This window comes from Coenobita brevimanus, chromosome 72 (genome assembly GCF_032717465.1).
Source record: "Coenobita brevimanus isolate Jiangsu-jjx chromosome 72, ASM3271746v2, whole genome shotgun sequence".
Lineage (NCBI taxonomy): Eukaryota > Metazoa > Arthropoda > Malacostraca > Decapoda > Coenobitidae > Coenobita > Coenobita brevimanus.
In genome coordinates, this window is record NC_137025.1 from 8,204,587 (window position 1) to 8,226,897 (window position 22,311).

The window sequence follows — 22,311 nt, forward strand, 5'->3', positions numbered from 1 at the left end:
GTTAACTTTCATATGTTCCATGTACCCCATTTAATGCATTGTGCAGTTCTTTAGGCGATTCAGCTATAACATAGGCTAACTAAACTTAACCTAACCTAGTTAACTATAGTGCAGAAGCTTAGCGGGCTGAGCTGCGTAATGTATAAAACCGAATGGTGACCACTACTTGTGTTGGGTATAATATCGGAATACCGAATCAAAAGTCGAAATTATATATATATATATATATATATATATATATATATAGAGAGAGAGAGAGAGAGAGAGAGAGGGGGGGGAGAGAGAGAGTTTAGAACAGTCTGCCTTAAAGTACGAATCCCGCCCTGGACAATACATTTGTGTAAACTTATATAATATTTTTAGCTATGTGATATATTTAAGTTCTGGAATAAGAAAATCTGGACGTAAAAAAATACAAGATACTTAGGTTAGCTTAGGTTAAACAAAAAAAAAAAAAAACGAGAATACCCTGACTGTGACTGCGATACTCGGCTACTCCCGAGTATTGATGGCGTCTGAAAGGTAAGGGGTGCAGCTTGTGTTCCGGCCCGGCCTGATTTACATTTTAAATTTACACACTATTATCCATTGTACAGTGTAGTCCGAGTGTACGACAGGAATACTAGTTATTCATACTTACACAGTGCTGCTGGGCATTTAGTTAGTTGCCTTGTTGGTAGTGTTGGAGTGCTGCAAGACAAGAGGCTAGAAACCCTGTTCCAGACTGCATTATCTTGAGTCAGAATTTACACCAAATAAATGTATTTACATGTTCTTCTCTAGTTCCATCACCACCTCATTGCTCATTTAGTAGATTTATTTGTGTGAATCTTTGAGTACCCTCTCCACATTAGATAAAACATGAGGTAAGACATGATGGGAGGACGGGTACAATATTTCCAAATTTCTTTTGACAGCATTGTTTATAAATTTTTATACTGTGTCCTACGTAGTGGCTTTTAAAAAAATGTTGGGTAAATATCCGCATTAAGCAGCACAAGTACCAAATGAAATCAGTTCAACGTGATTCTCTTGATATTTTTCTGGTTATTTCTTTGGTGGTGAATGAACGTTTCACGTTAGAGTTCTTACCATATTGTTTTTAGTCATGTCCCTTCTGTGTTATCATTTGTTTCTAGAGTGTAGTGGCAGTCACCTCTAACAGACTGTATGTTCTGGTCACCTTTTTGTACCTCTTAATGTTACATTTTAACCAGACCTAACATAGCAGTTTAACCTAACCTAACCCAGGAGTTTAACCTAACATGACATAACAACCAAAATTTGAGCAAGTTTTAGGAAGTTCACAAATGTTTCTGTTGAATCTTTCTATCTATCTATATACAGCGAGATACCATGATCCCGTAAGGGGTGGCCATTTGTCTTTGAGTTAGTTGTTTTATAGGGAGGGGCGCCAACCCATTTGTAGACACGTATGGCTTGGTTATATGGTTATCACCCAGCATTGTAAATGGTTTCCTGGCTTACAGGAAACCACTGGGCATGTCATTCAATGTACAGCCACCTGAAAAGGAAAGAAGAGAAATAAATGTGATACAAATGATGGGAGATAAAGGAAGAGAGAAGGGCAGACACAGAAAGAGAATAATAAAGTTTAAGGATGAAATATGTAGCACTAAATCAAGTAAGTATGGCCGTTGACCACCAAGTATCAATGTATTATAATTACAAATCATAATAGATAGATATATTAATAGATAGATAGACAGCCCTATGTGAGCCTGGGAAAAGGAAATGAGCTTGCAAGTTACACTGAGGAAAAGCTGACGACAGATGATGATGCAGTTAGTTGTCAGCAGTCCAACCGTGAACAAAGACCTAGTGACCATACACACACATACTCACACACAGGCTGCTAGAATTTTCCACTCACAAGGAACACATGTGACACACCCCTGCTACACCAGAATTTAGGAAAGAGAGCTCAGAAGGAGACAAGCCTTAGAACAGGCAGGTAATGGGGAGAAGGGCTTAGCAACTTGAGACAGAGAGAGAGAGGGAGCGAGAACGAGACAGAGACTTGTTAATATTTCCAAGACAAATAAAAATAGTCCCATACTATTCTTTACCCCTCCTGTCACTACATGACAAATGGGAAGCTACTCCAAGATATAAAAACCGCTCGTCCATAAGTCTAATATATATATAACTCAACCACAAAGGAACCACAAAGTCTTTTATGACATTTAGTCATCTTTATGACATTTTTTTTCATTTCCTTTTCCCAGGCTCGCATAGGGCTGTCTATCTATCTATTTATCTATCTGTCTATTATGATTTGTAATTATAATACATCAACAGACATACCACGCTGATTGCACCGCTGCTCGTTGACTTTTTTCTCCTTGTTTTATCACCAAGTTCCTTATATACTAAACAAACTGGAATAATAGCAATTGAATTGGTGAGGTTCGTCTGTTGCTTAAAGTAAAACATACATTTTCCACTGTTGAAAAAAAAAAAAGTAAGAGGAAGGGTACATTATTGCCCTTCACTTTGTAGCTATAACTCTGATTTTATGGAATATGAATTTTTTATTTTAATCAGTGTCTCTGCTGAGGGTTATTTTACTGATCTGCACCGTATTTTTAAAAATCCTGTCTGATGTACATAAAGATATGTATTAATCCTTGATAGATAACACACTCAGATGGTGTTTGAAGGGTATATCGTGCCGCATTGGTCTCATCTCACATCCTTCTGTCTCCCAGCCATTCCCCAGCCACTTACACTCACATTACTTTCATTCTTTGTGTTCAGCAATTCCTTAAAGTGTTCTTTCCATCTGCTCACTTTTTTCCCCTTCTCCACTAGTAATCTACGATTTTTATCTTTCACTCCCCAGTTAACTTCTTTGCCACCCTATCTAATTCTCTTTACCTCCTTCAAAAACATCTTCTTACATTTCCTCCAACTTACACTCAACTTCCTTCCAAAGTCCTCATCCACTTTCTTTTTACTCTCTCTTACTAATCTTTTCACCTCTCCCTTCTTCTCTGCGTATAACTCTTTCTTCTGTCTCTCAACTTCTTCCATGCCCCTCTTTCCAGTCCACTCACTGTATGCTTTCTTCTTTTGTTCCACAGCCTGTCTCACCTCTTTGTTCCACCATGCTGTTCCCTGCATCCCCTTTCATCTTCTCTTCACCCCACACACCACCTCACATGCTGCACAGATTTCTTCTGTGAATATCTTGCACACACCTTCCACGTCCTCCATCTGCTCCAATCCATATTTACCCAATCGTTTCACCAATTCCCTCTTATAGTGTGCCTTTTTTCCGTCCTCTTGTAATCTTTCGACTCTCATTGTATGAGCTACTTCCTCCTGTCCTTACCTTCTCCTGTTTCTCCATTTTGTTTGGACTTTGATTCTGACCACTACCAAGTGGTGGTCAGAAAGTCCACTCCCCCAACCTCTATATACTCTTGCATCCATTACACACCCTCTCATCCATTCATCTACACACACATCATCAATCATTGCCTTCCGTTCATTCAGTTCACCACCCACCCTTCTCATCACTCGACACGTATACCTGTGGATCATTTTGTGCCTGAAGAGGGTATTGGCTATCACCAACCCCCTCCCAGCACAAATGTCCACTAAAGCACTGCCATTCTTATCCATCTCTGCAGGCACACCCCACCACCAACTACTCCGTCCACCTTCACATTCCCAACTTTTCCATTCATATCCCCAATCAAAATCACTCTCTCATTCCTTTCAAACTTTTCCATTCATGCTTCGACATTTGTCCAGAACTCTTCTCTCACTCTGCTTGCATGATCTTGCATTGGCGCATACACACACACAACCACCCACATTTGTAGTCCAACTTTCAATCTTACCCACACAATCCTTGAGCCAACTGATCCATACTCTTTTATACAGTATTCTCCTTCCATCTGTTACTCACAACAATACACACTTCTTCTTTTGCCCTCTCATTCTCACCTACTCCCATGCATATACCCCATCCATACTCCCATTCTCTCTCACTAGCCCCTTGCCATTTAGTTTCAGTTAATCCACTTTCACACCCTCAAGCACCTGGACAATCTCTTTCACCTCATCATTTGCACCCATTACATTCCATGTAGCCATCTGTACCAAGTCCCTTGTTCGATCCTTAGTCGTCAACTTTTGGTCAGTCCTGATCCGAGGCTTCTTGTTCATTTTTTAGTTAGTTGTTTTCCGGGAAGGGGCACTAACCCTCCGCCAACCCACTTGTTGTCACGTAGGGAACACATGTTGGTTAGTAATAAGGTTATCACCCGGCACTGTAAATGGTATCTTGGTTCTCAGAAAATCATTTGGCTTACCACTCCGTGTAGAGCTACCGTAAAATCAGAGTAGCACTACTGTACACTGAGTGGGTGGATGCTCTAAACTCTCCAACTTGAATTCTTCCAGCTTCTTCTGATACCTTGCCAAAAAACCTTTCTAACAGTTTTACCTCATTATCCATGCCTCCTCTTTTCCACTCTGTTGACATTGTAACTATTTCTTCTACTGATAAAACAGAACTCTTTGCTCAGAGTTTCTCCTCCAATTCCACTTTAGACCATTCCAGTGCTGTTCGTCTATCACTTCCTCCCTCTGACTTCCTCATTTCTGGCATGAAAATTTCAACTTACATATTTTCTACCATCACTTGCCTCAATATTCACAAGGCATATTGGCCTGATGGGGTCCCTCCTGTTGTCCTCAAGAACTGTGCTTTTGTGCTCACATCCTACCTAGTTAAAATCTTTCACCTGTGTCTATCAACTTGTACCTTTCCTTCTTGCTTGAAGTTTAATTCAGCCAGTTCCAAAGAAGGGTGACCATTCCCATCCCTCTGATTATCACCCAATTGCTGTACTTTGCCTTTGGTTCCTTCTTCCATGCATTAATCCCTCCGTGGCCGAAGGCCTGGAATTTTTCGTGCACACCAGGCCGACGCCTGGGCCATTTTTTGAAGTTCCGAAAATTGATTTTTTTTTTTCTTGCCATATTGAATTATAATTATTGTTCCTCTGTACAAAGGAAAAGGGGAGAGAGAAGTATGTGGTAACCATAGGAGTATTTGCCTTCTTAGTGTGACTGGTAAAATATATGGTAGAATACTCATTGATAGGGTTAGGCATATGACAGAGGAGCTAGTTGGAGAATAACAAGGGGGATTTAGGAAGGGAAAAGGGTGTGTAGATCAGATATTTGTTCTAAGATGTTTAGTGGAGAAGTATCAAGAGAAGGGAAGGAAAGTGTACGCTGCCTTCATGGACTTGGAGAAAGCTTATGACAGAATAGATAGGAAAGGTATGTGGAAGGTATTAAGAATATATGGAGTGGAGGGGAAATTGTTGAGTGCTGTGAAGAGTATGTACGAGGGAGCTAGGGCTACGGTGCGAGTGGATGGTGAGCTGAGTGAGTTCTTTGATCTCAATGTGGGACTGAAACAGGGGTGTGTAATGTCTCCATGGCTGTTTAATATATATATGGATGGGGTTGTAAAGGAGGTACAAGGTAGGGCAGTGGATGTGGGGGTGGCCCTAATGAATGAGGGTGAGATTTGGAAGCTTCCGGTGTTGCTGTTTGCTGATGATACAGTATTGTTGAGTGAAGATGAATGGGAGTTGCAAGGTTTGGTGAATGAATTTGGGACAGTGTGTAGGAGAAGGAAGCTGAAAGTTAATGTAAACAAAAGTAAAGTTATGGTGTTTGAGAGGAATGAAGTCACAGAGTGTGCAGTGAGGTTGGATGGTGAGGATATGGAGAATGTGAGTGCATTCAAGTACTTGGGTAGTGTGATGAGTAAGGATGGAACTTTGGGGGATGAAGTACGTGAAAGGGTACAGCAGGGAAGGAAGGTTGTTGGCACACTGAAAGCAGTGATGAGAAATAGGGAGGTGAGTATGGAAGTTAAGAAGTCACTGCATGATGGTATTGTGATCCCTACCCTGACGTATGGAAGCGAGGCATGGACCTTGCAAGAGGGGAACAAGTCAAGAGTGAGAGCAGTGGAAATGAGTTACTTGAGAAGAACATGTGGAGTGACGTGGAGGGACAGGTTGACGAATGAAGAAGTAAAGGAACGTTGTGGGGTAGATGTGGATGTGGTTGAAAAGATTAGGAGAAATACACTGAGGTGGTTTGGACATGTGGAGAGGATGGAGAATGAAACTCTGACTAAGAGGGTGTATGTAGGTGAGGTGGAGGGAGGGAGAGGGAGGGGTAGACCGAGGATGAGGTGGAGGGATGGAGTTGAGAGGTATATGAGGGAGGGGGGGGTGAGTTGGGGGGAGGGGAGTCAAATGGTGGGTGACAGAGTGACTTGGAGGCGTTTTGTCTGCGGCCACCCTTTGCGGGATTAGGGCGTCGGGCTATAGATAGATAGATAGATATTGAAGAGAAAGTTCAGATGCACCTAACAGTGCAAATCCCAGCTTCCTAGACGTATTTTATTGCTTACAATGGAGAGCGAAAGTTGCAGAAATATTGGCAACTGATATCCGCTGCCCAGGGGCGTGCCGCAACTCAACTGGGCAGTTGTTGTTATTTTTTTTTTACCTCCCAAAACAATACGAATGGTGCTGAAATGTTGTGCTAATTATTATGTTACTTTTTCACCTTTATGATATAAAATATTTTTATGATAGTTTCAAATTATTTTTTACGTTATAGTTGTGCCCATGCATGGAAAAGGGTGCGAAAGAGTTGAATTTGCGGTCCTAAATGAGAAAACTGCACGTCCTCCAAGGCTAGACTCTTCCACAGGAGAATAAAGTGGAGGGTCAGATCCGATTAGCAATGTTGAGGTTGATTCGCAACTTCGAGCTCCAACACCACGAGCATGGTTAAAAATAGTATTGTAATGCAGTTTCAGAAGTCTAATTATTATGAATACAGATACAAAGCAGAAATAAATAAGTTTACAGACGGGGGAAAACGTATTTTCTCCGTAATAACGTGGTCATCTTTCTCTCATTTTATGTTCATCTTTATCATTTTGCCTTTTTATTTTCGCAATATATATTGCTGTCTCGTAAACAGGGTGGTTGTATGTGTTTTGCAAGGGAGGAAACAGATTGTATTTTCTGTTTGGGTCGAGATAATGGGTGTAACTATGTGTTTTTAGGCATGGCCACGAGCGAAAAAATTGTACATCCACTCGTCATGACAGCAGGTGGTGAATTAACAGATGATATGTGAGCGGGTGAAGTCAAGGTCAGAATCATGTCCCAGATTTTCGTTCACTTCCCAAACGTTTCCACAGTTTTCTACGAGTTGCACTGCATCAAATGATCCAAACCATTGCAACAAACTTGAGCAAATAGGTAAAGATACCAAGACAAAAATGTATTTTTCACTTATTATCATGTCTTTTTTGTATGTGCCTGTATTACTTCATAATCGTAAGCAGGTGGTTGTGTGTGATTTGCAAGAGAGGACAAAGATGATATGTTCTGCCTGGGTCGAGATAATGGGTGTAGTTGTGCTTGTTTAGGCATGGTTAGGAGCGAAAAAATCGAAAATCCACTCATCATAGCAGCAGGCTTTGAACTGCTTGATGAGGTGTATGGGAGTGTAGTGTAGGTCAGTGTGAAGACGTTCAGAATGTTCGTTCACTTCCCAAAAATTTTTGCAGTTTTTTATAGGCCGCGCTCAAACGATGCCTGCGGCCATTGATCGGCTAAACGTCATTCGACGCCGGTGGCCACGGAGGAGTAAAAAAAAAAAAAAAAAAAATGTATGTTTCACACGTAAATTTTAAAAAAATGCCCAGGGTCTGTAATCTACGAAACATATACATGAGAAGGACTAATTCTATTAAATTATTTTGAAGACCTGCATCTGTCGTAAAATATTAGTTATTAAGATACATACGGGTGCGATGAAATACCGAATTGGCCTTCATTTAACGAATCGGCACTTTTAATTAGAAAGTGTTATAACTGTTATCACCGTATAGGTTCAGACACACCTGATTATCTGACATCCAGTCAAATTTTGTGTTTAACTCATAATTAAAAAATCACGATTTTGAGAGAACACTGGTCAAAGTTAGTGGAAGTGTTTTTCCTTAAGCTCAACAATTTACCTTGATAGACATTTTGCCTGTAAAATTATTTATTTAACATGCAGATACATTTATTTGTACTGGAAGGTAATATTTATGCAAAATAGAAGTCTGTCAAGGCGTGTTAGCGATGTAAATGGGAAATATCTGCCATCTTTAGCATGTTTTTGCTCTGAATCCCAGTTGTTGCTATTAATAGTTACACAGTTGCTAAATTAAACACAATTTTTTTTTTTTTACTGGATTTCAAAATATTAGGTGTGTATGAATCTGTATGGTGAGAAAAATTATATTATTATCTCATTAAAAGTGCTGATTCAATATTTCATTGCACTGGTTACATACGGTACCATCACTCCAACGAAGTTACCACCAAGAGCCATACTGGCTGCCGAACTCCTCCAATGCACATCTTATTTTGGTACACTTCTAGATATGCTACCACCTCTTAAATATTTACAAAAATATCAATCAATCAATCAATCATTTCCTGTGGCACCCCACGGGATGCATAGGGCCTCAATGAACTCTCTCCACCAATATTTGTCTCTTGCCATCTCCTTCAGGTCCCACCAACACTCCTTTCCTGCTTCTTTTTTCATTGTCCTCAACCAGGTTTCCCTCGGCCTACCTCTACCTCTTCTTCCTCTAGCAATCCACTCTGGCACATCCTGTATTAAACAACCTTCTTTTCTGTATATGTGCCCCAGCCACTTCCAGCGAGACAGTCTCACATATTCATTAACTGGTTCCACTCTCGTAATATCCCTTACTCTTTCCTTTGTAACTCTGTCTTGCCACTTTACCCTAAGAATCCTTCTCAGTATTTTATTCTGAAATCCTAATACTTTCTGATCTGTTGCAATTGTACTGTACCATGACTCATGCCCGTAAATTAAAATTGGTCTAACCATGGACTTGTAAATTTTCACTTTAGTATGTACCGAAAGCATATTATTATTCCAAACAGATTTCAACATTCCAACAGCCCGCCAAGCCTGTCTAATCCTCTCCTCAATTTCATTGTTTAATGATCCATTAGATGATACAATCGTTCCCAGATATTTAAAGTTTTCTACATTCTTCACCACATTATTCCCAATTACACAATCGATTTGATTCTCCACATTCATATTAATAATTTCAGTCTTTCCACAATTTATTACCAATCCCACTTTTTCTCCTTCCTCCACCAGACAATCGAGCACCCTCTGCATCTCGTAAATACTTCCGCAAATCAGTACAATATCATCAGCATAGTCCAAATCCATCAGCTTCTTATTTTCTGTCCAGTTAATTCCTGCACCTGTTCTCCTTACAACCTTTTTCATAACATAATCCATAACCAAAACAAACAACAATGGCGAAAGAACTCCTCCTTGAATCACTCCTGACCTAACTTGAAATGGATCACTCAAAGAACCACCCACCATTACCTTACAAAAAGTACCTTCATGCAGGCTTGTAATAATATTTACAAACTTTTCTGGTATACCATAGAATCTCATAATTTTCAACATAGCTCCACGTGAAACAATATCAAACGCCTTTTCAAAATCCACAAAACACATGTTAAGTGGCATTTTCATCTCATTAGCTTGTTGCATTAGATGCCTTACAATAAAAATCTGATCATTACAACCTCGACCCTTTCTAAATCCCGCTTGTTCTTCTCTTAAAATTTTATCAATTACTGGCTCTATTCTGTTCAACAAGATTTTGGAAAAGTCTTTTGCAACTACAGGTGTCAAAGTTATCCCCCTCCAATTGCCACACACACTTAAATCTCCCTTTTTTGGTATTTTTATAATCACTCCATTTTTCCACTCTTCTGGAATTCCACCATTATCCCAAGCCACATTAAAAAGTTTCAAAAGCGCATTCATCATATATATATATATATATATATATATATATATATACTGTACACACGGTGAGTCCTCAAAATACGAAAGGGATAGGGACCAAAAAAACCTTCCGTAATCCGAAATTTCATATATCGGAACAATTTTCCCCATTGAAATATACATATAAAGGGGGATATGCATTCCAGGACCCCATTGGACCCCCACTAAAACTTTACCCCTCCTATTTAGAAGTATGCAATACGTGTATACAGTACTATACTATTGTACAGACATAAAAAAATTAAACACAACTAATTACTGTAGTATTAGTACACTGTACAGTTAAATATAGACCTGTGCTGCGGCTGGAGATTCGTGTCGTTGATATGGTGCTAAGTCCGTGCGACAGCTGCAGGTCCTTGTGGCTTGGCAGGCAGCTGAAGATGAAGAGAAGGAGGTGGCCATCTTCTTGTACATTTCCTTTTTCTTCATCACAGTCCCAACGGTTGATGGTGCAAGGCCTAAAGCTCGCCCAATCTCCGAGACTCCCTGCCCCTCCTCATGGCATCTTATTATTTCCAACTTCCTCTCAAGAATGAGAGTACGATGCTGTTTCTTCTTTGCAGCTGGTTCCCCGGATGCTGGAGATGATGCAGGGCGCTTGGGAGGCATGGAGAAAATACGAATAGGTGAAAAACAGTGTAACGTACAGTGAAGCTGAGAGGAAAGGCCAGACGTGACTCGACTGGGAAGTGCACGAAAATGTGTTTACCAGAGAGGGGTTAGTTCGTTTTCTCTCCACAAGTGAGCGCGGCACTGTGCAGCGTGCCCATTTTGAATTTTTCGTATTTCCTCTTGTATAATTTTTCGTACCATCGAGACAGATACTTTCGTATTGTGGAATTTGTCCTACATATATCGCTTTTGTACCATCGGAAATTCGTACTTCGAGTTTTCGTATTTCAAGGACTCACTGTATACAGTATATATATATATATATATATATATATATATATATATACATACACAGTAGGGTCGCACAGTGCGTGAGAGATTGGGCGGTCCTGGTCCTCGCGCACTGTGAATTGGCGCGCTGTGAATACATAATCTTATGGGAAAAATTACATATGGGCGGTACCTCCTCATCTATCTATCTATCTATTGCCAGACGCCTCAATCCCGTTTGGGGTGGCCACAAACAAATCGCCTCCAAGTCGCCCTGTCCCCCGCCATTTCACTACCCTGCTCCCAACTCACACCCCCCTCTCTCATATACCTCTCCACCCCATCCCTCCATCTCATCCTCGGTCTCCCCCTCCCTCTTCCACCCTCCACCTCACTCACATACACTCTCTTCGTCAGTCTTTCACCCTCCATCCTCTCCACATGGCCAAACCACCTCAGTGTGTTCCTCACAACGCTTCCTATCACATCCACATCAACACCACAATGCTCCTTTATATCCTCATTCGTCAGCCTGTCTCTCCACGTGACTCCACAAGCTCCTCTTAAATAACTCATTTCCACTGCTCTCACTCTTGACTTGTGTCCTTCCAACAACGTCCAAGCTTCACTTCCGTACGTTAGAGTTGGTATCACAATACTGTCATGTAGTAACTTTTTTACTTCCATGCTTACTTCCCTGTTTCTTATCACTGCTTTCAAGGAACCAGCAACCTTTCTTCCCTGCTGTACCCTTTCAAGCACTTCACCCTCCAAACCTCCATCCTTACTCATCACACTACCCAAATACTTAAACGTACTCACATTTTCCAATTCCTCACCATCCAACCTCGCTATACATTCACTGACTTCACCTCTCTCAAAGACCATCACTTTACTCTTCCCTACATTCACCTTTAGGTTCCGTTTCTTACACACTCTCTCAAACTCATCCACCAAGCCTTGCAGCTCCCCTTCATCTTCACTCAACAACACAGTATCATCTGCAAACAACAGTACAGGGAGTTTCCAAACACTATCCTCTCTCACCAGGGCCACTCCAACATCCACTACCCTACCTTGTACCTCTTTTATTACCCCATCCATGTACAGATTGAACAACCATGGAGACATGACACATCCCTGTTTCAAACCAACTTTCAAAGAGAAAAATTCACTTAGTTCATCATCCACACGCACTGCAGCCTTAGCACCATCATACATACTCTTCACAGCATTCAACAACTTCCCATCTACTCCATATATTCTTAACACTTTCCACAATCCTTGTCTATCCACCCTGTCATATGCTTTCTCCAAATCCATGAAAGCCGCATACAACTTCTTTCCCTTCTCTAGAAACTTTTCCACTAAAGATCTAAGAATGAATATCTGATCTACACAACCTCTTCCCTTCCTAAATACCTGGACATTTTTTGACCCTTAGAAACATAATAAAGGTCAAATTTTTCAGACATTGTACTACAGATATAGCTGCAATAACAAAAATATGGGTAGTCACCTTAACAACAGTAGACAACAAGCCTGATGGACTTAAATACCAGGGGTTCCAAGGCACGGCAACATTTACAGTGCCACACCCCCTGCTGCACCTACCGCCGCAGCAACACTTCCCTCCACAGACTCCTCTTGAGCACCTTCCCCAGGAGCCTCAAAGTCACTCACTTCGGCCTTAAATCCCTCGAAGTCCAATGCTGACACTTCTGACATTGCATCCTCATCATCCTCAACAAGAACAGGAGCGGACAATGTAGCTGGTTCCTCAATTTCACTAACTTGAGCCTGCTGTGTGTAACTTGTTATGAGCATCTGTCTTCTGTTTATTTCTTGCCTGTGTCTGTCTGTGTAGAAACGGAAGAGTTTGTCGATACCTACCAGAACTTCATCTGTTCTTAGGCTGCTCACTTCCTGTTCCTTCACCTCTTCCTTGAGCTTATCCACAGCAGCAAGGATCTTGCTTATTCTTGACATACACAGCTCTGTATTCCCCTCCATCACACTAGGCTGCTCAACTTGACTCTGCCTGGTGTCAGGCTCTGCATCAGCCCCATCTGTCCATTGCAACACTTCCTCGGGAGGCTGTTCCTCATTAGCAGCGTGTACTTCCTGTATGTCCGCCAATGTAACCTCGAAACATGGTACAGCTTGTTCTGCTGTCAGTGTTGCTGCCTCAGCCTTGGCCAGTGGTTGAATGGCCGTCTCGTGGGTTGTGCACAAGTGAGGCATGAGCATTTGCCACGCGTGGTTCACCGTTGGAGGTGTAATCTGGTGCCATGCTTGTAGGAGAAAGTCAACTGTGTCCTTCACTATAAAACAACACCAAAATGCCTCAACAGTCAGGTTACCTGTGGAGGGTTGGGATACAGCTGCTGGGGGAGATGGTACGGGAGCAGGTGCCTCATTGAGGTCTTTGTCGTGATCTTGTGGGGCATGAAGCTCCTCTTGTGTGTCGGTCTTCCTGCATAGGTAGTCATACACTTGCTTATGGTAGAAGTGCTTCACAGTGGTGATCAGTTCTTGATCCAGTGGCTGCCTTAGTGACGTCGTCTGGGGTGGCAGAAACACAACACGACAATCCTTGTGCAGATTTTCTAGGTATGGAGGGTGACTTGGTGCATTGTCCAGCACAAGGAGCATCTGAAATGGAATGTCAAGTTCCCAACACTTGGCCGTGGCATCGGGGACGCAGTGCCTTGTTAACCAGTCTACTGTAATGTTTCCGGTCATCCAACCATTTGCAGACTTGTACCAGTACACGCCAGTTGCGTCCATGTTCGTGATTTTTTTTTTTTTTTTTTTTTTTTTTTTTTTTTTTTTTTTTTTTGGACTCTGGGCTTAAGCTTCACAGCCTGCTTTCAAGGCCCAGTAGTCCTCCTTCATACCACACACCTCCACATGTCACCACTTGGGTGCTAACACCCACCGTCCATATTGAATACATGCTAGGGCTGTCTCATACAGGACTGGTGTATTGGTATTAGAGGGGGTATTTTTACGACATGTCAGCGGGTCATCTGATAGGTCAGTAAAGTCTGATTTTTATGAAATTCAAATCCTTAAACTGTTCCCTTCCCCAACGAGGATTTGAACCTGGGTCCGGTAGGACTGCAGGTCACCTCTCTACTGATAGAGCCTCCTCCTCCCCCAGTTTTGTAGCACCTTGGGTGTGAAGCTGTGTGTACAACAACTGGCCTCATCTTGTGGCTCCCAGACAGGTTTACAGCGAACACTACCGTCATCTTGCACTTCTGGAGCTTGCGACCAGGGGCTTGTTTCTGTTTTTTACCGATGTAAGTTGATTTAGGCCTGGCCTTGTAGTATAACGACGTTTCATCGACGTTGTAGATCTGGTCCTTGGTGTACTGTCCTACTTCAAGAAGCGCTCTAAATATCGCAGGTTACTCTCTCGTGACAAGCTCATCGGGAGAGGCACGTTCACCAGACACTTTGATGTGACGGAGTTCCTTGCGCTTCAGAAAACGGTCCAGTCATCCAACCGATGCCATGAAAGGTTTGTCCACGTTTAACTTGCGAGATGCTGCCTTGTAAAGGAGCTGGGCTTGGTTCCAAATAAATCTGCCATTCAGTAGAACACCTTCTTTCTCCTTCCACATTATGAAGGTGGCAAGATACCTTTCCATTAGTATCATCTCATGATTTCCCACCCGCAAACGGCCGTCTAGGTCAGATGCACCATACGTCTTCACTAGAGCCCTTATGGCACTGCGGTCTTTCCACACTGTCCTCACTGTTGATTCAGCCAGTCCCAGTGCATTCCGGATGGCAATGTTTCCTTGTCCCTCCTCCTTCATCTTGATAATCTCTAACTTGGTTGTGTGCATCAGAAGTTGTTGGGGCTGGAGCCATGGTGTGGCGAAGTACAGGGCAAGATGGAGCAGCAAAAAAAAAAAAAAAAAAAAAATGCTACGTTGTACACAACAGGTTAGCTGTAGAGAGCGGATCCGCACTGTGCACGAGCCGGGACTGTTATGGCACGCCCACTGCCTTGTACCCCAAGCTGTGCAGAAGATTGCCCAGGAATTTCTGTGCATCAACATGACGACATGTGACGATGGACGCGTTGTGTGAGGGGGGGGGTCGCATACTAATGGAAAATGGCGTTTTTGAGCCACTCCCTGCCTCTACCTCGCGTTCTGTGAGGTAAACTCGCACAATCAAGGTGTTTGGTTATGATTTTTGGTCATACGCTCACAATGTGATTCGCGCACTGTGCGAGCCTACTTATATATATATGTACAGCGCTCGACAAAAGTATTGTGCACCTATGTCAGGGCGCGCATTGCTTTTGGCGAAAAAAGAATCATCCTTTTTTTGGGGAAAAAATTTAGCCAGAAGTTTTCGGAGCTAACATGACGTCACAGCAGCCTGAGGCCTTACTGTGCACTGGTTGTCTGGCGCCTCAGTTGCCTGCGGGCTGCTTGAGAGAGGGGAACCCGGCCGCTCCTCCCTCTCTTGTTGCGCCATTTTTTACCTAGTGACCCGCAGTGTTTTGGCTTTCGCTACTTTACTGTGGCCCCTACCCGTGAATTGTCGAGTGAAATAATATCACAGATCATTGCTCTAAAGGAGGCAGGCCACCCCACGAAGGAGATTAGTGATTTGGTTGGTGTGGCTCGGCTGACAGTGTAGAGGTGGTGTGCCCGTTACCGAGTGGAAAATAGTGGTGATGTTCCTACAAAGAAACCACGGTCTGGTAGGCCCAGGAAAACTTCCCCAAGGTCTGTTAATGTGCTAAAAACCCCGGTCATTTTATGTGCCCTCTTTGTCACTAAAAGGAAGGGAGAAATTATATCAACATTATTTTACTCACTGCTACAAGAAAGAAAGGCTGTAATACAGTCAAATAGAACAAAAAATTGGTGGTCTGAGTCTACCATCTGTGTATTGGGATGGTTAATATTCTTTCCTTCCTTAAATATTGATAAGCCTTATTTTACATCCATTTCATGTATTTGTCCATCAAAACAAAAATAAATAGTGTTACGAGAAACATGTAATGATTCTTCGTTAATAGTAGCACGACACGACTGAAGATCATACGTTACAATCATAAACAATAACAAACTCATGTGTGTCTACTGCCCTGCTGGACCTGTTGTATAAAGATCATGGAAAACCATTGCATAGAAAAATAGACAGTGTCTAGACTAAGCATTGGTACACGTCTTCTGCTGAGTGTCGACTGCCGGCTGGGAGCATCGAAGTGCGGGGAAACTGGTGAAGTGTGAAACCAACTCGGAAGATTTTTTCTAGCATGAAAAACGAGACATCAAAGTAAAATGCGTCAAAATATGAGGAAATTCTGTGTATTTACTGTATATGTATATATATATATATATATATATATATACTGTATATATATATTAGAGAGCAAACAATTCACCATCTCCATCCTGTGTATCCTCATACATGTGAAAAATCCGATTGGTATTGTATTATTCTGATTCATTACCAAACGAATTTGTCATTACCAAATTGGCCCACATTTGGTAATGAAAAATACCAAATGGCAACCCTGACAGGGGAGGGGGGACGAAGGAAGGGATGAAGGGACCATGGTGTAACAGCTGTTCGGCGCCACACGGCAATTTCAAATTAGGGGTGGGAAAAAAGTCAGATTTTTTTCAAATTTTTTGCTGTTTTTGGCCCATTTTGGGAATATTGGATATATAACCAAACCATACGTGTTCCCTACGTGTCAACGAGTGGGTCGGTGCAGGGTTAATGTCCCTCCCTGTAAATCATATAACTCAAAGTCAAATGGCCACCTCTTATGGGATTATGGCGACTGGCAATAGATAGATAGATAGATAGGATTCGGGACGAAAATGTCCGGTTATTGGGGATGTCCGGAAAATGGGCGTCCGGATACTGGAGGGATTACATATATATATCTGCCTTCACAATGATTCAGAGACTGTAGAAGTGTACTTAAGTGCATTTTCAAGTGTGAAGAGGATCCATCAGTACGTAAGGAAAATAAGATTTATATAAATGAGAGTTACCAGGCATCTCACACTGCATTATGATGGTGTCACAGATCTGTAAATACCAAAACCAGCAGGGTCAGATTAGGTTAAAGTAGGTGAAAATTAGTTTGGTTAGGTAAGTTTATGTTAGATTAGTTTAAAATTGGTTAGGTTAGGTTAGATTATAAAACTGGGTAGGTGCATAAATTAGGGTAAGTTATGAAAATTTGGATTGGGGTCAGTTATTTACAGTATTTATTTTTTATTTTATTTTATTTATTTTTTTTTTTGTGCGAGGAAGAAGGAACCAATGGCCAGGAGGCCGCAATCATCTCTTTCAAGAAAAAAAAAAAAGAAAAAAAAATCAAGATCCGTTCATTTTGAGATGCCTGAACACACTGCATTTGAAAAACTAGAGATCATAGGAAGTAGGAAATGCAGACAGAGGGAGACAGTTCCAAAGTTGACCTGTTGCATAAATGAAGGACTGGGAGTAACCCTTAACTCTTGCATTAGAGAGTTGGACAGAAAAGGGTTGAGAGTTTGTTGCTAGACGGGTGCTACGCGTCCGTCTTAGAGGTGGAGGGATGCAAGCAGACAGTTCAGAGGAGCAGTGATAATTGAAGTAGTGATAGAAAAGAGATAAAGATGGAACAGTGTGGCAAAGAGACAGAGTTTGAAGGGAGTCAGTAAGAGGAGGAGAGTTAATGAGACAAAAAGCCTTTGACTCCACCCTATTGAGAAGAGCTGTGTGTGGGGAGCCTCCCCACACAAGGGTTGTACTCTACGCAGGGGTAAATGAAACCCGTATAAAAAGTCAGCAACTGTGCAGGAGTAAAGAAGGCAATAGATGAGTAGGCTAAAATAAATCAGGTTAGGTTAAGTTAGGATAATTTGGTTTAGGTTTAGATAAATCAGCTGTGATAAGGGTAGATTAGTCCCAAAATGGTGTTCTAAGATGGTGTCCGTCTGTCATGGTCGCTGTTGCGATTATTAACCCCTAAACCGCGGGGTTGTTTTGGCTCGACTTGCGTGTCCCGCTAGGATATTCGCGCTCTGACAGACTTTGTAAAAATATTTGCCAAAAATCAGTTATTAGTCCTAGAATATTATAATTACATATACATATGGCACATACCTTTAGCTTTCTCCTGGGATGTTTGTTGAGCCTTCGTCGAGTACCGTAGGACTTGTGGAGACTTCTGAAGTTGGGTAACAAAGTCTCCACTTTACACTTCCCGACACCCTGTAATATGATTACCACAGCCTGATATTATCACTAGAAACACTATTCTGTGATTTTCAAATAGTTTGGAATCCATACTCAAAAAAAAAAAAACTGTGAAAGCAATGAAAATTACGAGCGCATATGACCTTCCCACTGGTATTCTGTCATTTATTATTCATAAAAACACTCACACTTTATATTTCTATTACTATATAACACTTATATTTATCTGCAGTCTTTATCCATAAGTTTCCTTCAGTAATAGTAGTTTATTGTCACTGTAGGCATTCAATTTCTCTTTCAATAAAATACATAGCATTCACTTTCTCGTCTTGTATACTAGCGTTGAGAGCAAATCTGTCACTTCCACTTTCATAACTCATAGTATTCATACATGCGAGAGTGAAACTTTCACTTTCATTACTCCTAGTATATATACTTGTATTCTTATATTACTCCTCATTTACATTTCTATTTACATTCTCTGTTTTATTTACATTATTTACATTTCTATTTTATTTACACTGTTATGCACTGTCATTTACAGTAACTTATAAAACTATTTTCCACTGTTCACTTATATTTACTTTCATTGCTTTCACTTGTTGTTTACACATTATTTACACTTTATTTACATTTCCACTTGCCCTGTTTTACTCACCAGAAAGATCGTAGTCACTGTCCATCATTTTCATTGATAAATTAGCCAGTTCACGTTCCACAGCAGTCACTTATCCTTTTACCTCTTTCCACACGAGGTTTGGTAGGGGTAGAGGTCACAGGACCCTTTGCATGGGGCTAAAAAGCGGCGGAATTGGACAGGCGCGAATCTGACGTGGTTTCACCTTGACAGACAACAGCAAACTGAATGCTGTGGTGGCCTAGGGGGAGTGCAACGCTGCCAATGTCAGCGTGGTGACACCTGCTAATATATACGCTATGAAATGATTGGCAGGAAATCTAGACAATACATAATAAATTAGGTAGATCCAGGTGAATGTAAATATCACTTAGGCTTCTCCCTTCCTTTCTTATATATTTTTATTACGAAAATAGATTATATGGCATATTTCAAGGGGAAATATACAGGGAAAATTAGCGAACGAGTGCACGTGAGGTGTTGTCAGGTGATAATTAGCCAATTCCAGGTGTATGGCACTATCACTTACCTTATTTCTTTTTTGTATATATTATTTGGTATAAGAATAGGGCATTGGGCTTATTTCAATGGATGAAATCAGTGGAAAATTCTGGGGAAGATTTACTTAGTGCAGTGTGGCCGGGCAGGCGAGAGGAGAGGGTAATGGAGGGGAGGTAGGGAGGGGAGTCAAGAACAGGGAGAAATGGCTAAATTGCCAACAATGGATGGGAGTACAGATGAGATTAGGAGTGCTGACCAGTGTTGGACATTGGCAGTACTGATAGATGATACAAGCCACCACTTGAAAACCCGGGTGAATTAAAAAAACACAGAATCACAAAAGTGACGCCCCGCAGAATGATCCCTTGCTCCCAAGCGTCACGAAAGTGACCCCCTGCGGTTAAGGGGTTAAAAGGACTGCTTTTTAAATGCTATTCACTATTTATCTATCTGTCTATAGCAAGATGCCTTAATCCCAAAAGAGGTGGCCTTTTGATTCTGAGTTGATTATTTTAAAGGGAGAGACACTAGCTCTCCGCCAACCCACTTGTTGATATGTAGGCAACTTATATGGTTACCACCCAGTGCTGTGAATGGTTTCCTTATAATAGAAATAATAAGAAACCTCAAAACTTGAGAACATACACAGAAAAACAAAAATTGCATGAAGAACTTTGGTAAAGAAAAAAATTGAAGAAAATTACAAAATAAGGTGGTCTTATGTCTCCTTGAAGATTACTTTTTTATTTTAAATGGTGAGCCTGAGTTGTACAACCATGGAATCTCAGAAATTGAGGATATGCAGTCAGTACATTTAATCACTCAGGAAAGGTTTTTTCAAACAAGCCCTGTACTTTCATCACAGAAGAATAATAATGTTATGAGTTTCAGCTACCATACTTAGAGGTAGGTTTTGACAAGTTTCAGCCATCATAGCCAGAGGCAGTCAGGCTTCAATGAGTTTCAACCATTGTAGCTGGAGGTAGGCAGATTTTTTCCAGTTATAACTTTATGATTTTTTATTTTTATTTTATTTTTAACATTGGGAAGAAGGAACTAAAGGCCAGAAGCCTGCAAATTGTTCCCTCCAAGAAAAAACAAAAACAAAATACAGTAACAGAGAGCAAAATTCAAGATCCATTCATTTTATTTTGAGATGCCTGGACACACTGTTTGAAAGACTAGAGATCACAGGCAGTAGGAAATACAGACAGAGGGAGATAGTTCCTGAGATGACCCATTGAATGCACAAAGGACTGGAAGTAGCAGTTAACTCTTGCATTACAGAGTTGGACAGAAAAGGGATGAAAGTTTGTTGCTAGATGGGTGCCACATGCCCTCCGTTGTGGTGGAAGTATGTGAGCAGACAGTTCGGTGGAGCAGTGACCATTGAAATAGTGACCGAGTGGAGATAAAGATGCAACAGTGTGGCAAAGAGACAGGTTGAAGGGAGCCAGTAAGAGGAGGAGAGTTAATGAGAGGAAAAGCCTTTGACTCCACCTTGCTAAGAAGAGCTGTTTGTGGGGAGCCTCCCCACACATGAGAATTGTACTCTATGCAGGGGCAAATAAAACCTGTGTAGAAAGTCAATAACTGTGCAGGGGTAAAGAAGGCATGGAGTCGGCTTAGCGTACCTAATCTCTTGGAAGCAGATTTTACTAGAGAGGTGATATGATCATTCCAAGATAAAGCCTGAGAGAATGAAACCCTCAAGTTTGTTAAAAGTTGATACAGGATTGAGTTGGATATTGTTAAAAATTGCAGGATACTTGTGTGGAAGACTTTGTCAGGTTGTTGTAGGAACAAGATTCTTTTACCCCAGTCAGAGATATGAGCCAAGTCAGGCTTTAGGTGTGTCATAGCCTAATCCATTGTTTGTTGAAGTAACAGCTGAAATGGACGCTGTGGGAAGTGAATGAAAAGGTGAAGGATGGAGTCCTCATTGTATGTGTGGGTAGGGTTAGATGTACATCTTAACGGGTCATTGATGAATAAAAGGAAGAGAGTTCATGATAGAACGGTTCCCTGATGAGCACCATTATTTATAGCCGTAGAAGAAGAGTGATGGCTGTCTACAACAACTGCTATAGAACGACCAGAAAGGAAGCAAGAGATTAAGGCGGTGGCTTAATTGGTAGAGAGGTGGCCTGCGGCCTATCGGACCCAGGTTCAAATCCCCACTGGGGCAGGGAACAGTTTAAGGATTTGAATTTCATGTAAAGGAGACTTTACCGATCTACCAGAAGACCAGCCGACATGTTGTAAAAATACTCCCTCCAATACCAATACGGTACACCAGTCCTGTATGAGACAGCCCTAGCATGTATGCAATATGGACGGTGGGTGTTAGTGCCGAAGTGGTGACATGTAGAGGTGTATGGTATGTGGGAGGACTACTGGGCCTTGGGAGCAGGCTGTGAAGCCTATGCCCATCATCAAGCAAAAAAAAAAAAAAGAGGTATAGAATGTGTAAGAGGGCAGTTTGGAAATTAAAGATTTTTACCAGAGTTGATCAAAAGCCTTTGAGATGTCAAGTGCAATGGCAAAGCTTTCGCTAAAGTCCCGAAAGGAGGATGAACAGGAATCTGAAAGGCAGGGCAGAAGATCACCATTGGAGCATCCCTGGCAGAACCCATACTGACTATCAGAAAGAAGGTTGTCCTAGGAAAGGCACTTTAAAAAATTTTTGTTAAGAATAGACTAAAAAACTTTTGAAACACAATATGTTAAAGCTATTGGGTGATAGGTAGAAGAATGGGAATGGTCATCCTTCTTTCAGACAGGCTGAATGAGAGCAACTTCCAGCAAGAAGGAAAGGTACAAGTTGACAGACAAAGACGAAAGAGTTTACCTAGGCCGTGTGTAAGCACAGAAGTACAGCTCTTGAGGACAACAGGTGGACATTATCTGGCCCATATGCCTTGTTAGTATTGAGGCTAGTGATGGCAGAAAATACATCAGTTGAAGAAATTTTAATATCAGCCATGATGAAGTCAGAGGAAGGAAGTGATGGAGGAACAGCAGCAGAATTGTCTAATGTGGAATTGGGAGAGAAA

The 22,311-nt window shown here is 41.5% G+C and overlaps 1 protein-coding gene across 1 annotated transcript in view; it reads left to right on the forward strand.

Moving 5' to 3' along the window:
• The first annotated feature begins 494 nt into the window (after positions 1-494).
• The window catches only part of LOC145407011 (uncharacterized), a 186,090-nt gene continuing 164,273 nt past the window's right edge, over positions 495-22,311 (forward strand). The window contains exon 1 of the mRNA XM_080278025.1: positions 495-522. The gene's annotated coding sequence lies outside the window, so the exon portion shown is untranslated. The remainder of the gene's footprint in view (positions 523-22,311) is intronic.